The sequence below is a fragment of the Eimeria mitis genome, genomic scaffold, assembly GCF_000499745.2.
Source record: "Eimeria mitis Houghton genomic scaffold, Emh_scaff1528, whole genome shotgun sequence".
In the NCBI taxonomy this organism is placed as follows: Eukaryota; Apicomplexa; class Conoidasida; order Eucoccidiorida; family Eimeriidae; genus Eimeria; species Eimeria mitis.
Genome location: NW_013569655.1, coordinates 6,670 through 7,074, shown reverse-complemented (window position 1 = coordinate 7,074; position 405 = coordinate 6,670). Strand labels below are relative to the sequence as shown.

The window sequence follows — 405 nt, the reverse complement described above, 5'->3', positions numbered from 1 at the left end:
AAATAAATATTTATATATTTTTTATATAAATATTTATATGGAAAACAAAAATACAAAGACAGATGCTTCGTGCAGAATTTAAACGGCTGATGCACACAACAAACTGCAGCAGCAACTGCAGCAGCAGCTGCAGCAGCAACTGCAGCAGCAACTGCAGCAGCAACTGCAGCAGCAACTGCTGCAGCAGCAGCAATAGCAGCATCAATAGCAGCAGCAGCAACAGCAACAGCAGCAGCAACAGCATCAGCGGACGCAAGAGCAGCAACTACAACAGAAGCACCAACAGCAGCAACAGCGGAACTGCAGCAGTGGCAGCAGCAGCAGCAGCAACAACAGAAGAGCAGCAGCAAGAGCATCAACTGCAGCAATAGCATCAACAGCAGCAGCACCAACAGCAACAGCACG

General features: G+C 47.7%; 1 protein-coding gene across 1 annotated transcript in view; it reads right to left on the bottom strand.

Moving 5' to 3' along the window:
• Positions 1 to 405, bottom strand: part of EMH_0038880 (uncharacterized protein) — a gene marked incomplete at both ends in the record, with an annotated part of 10,381 nt that overhangs the window by 4,270 nt on the left and 5,706 nt on the right. The gene's annotated exons all lie outside the window — the stretch shown is intronic.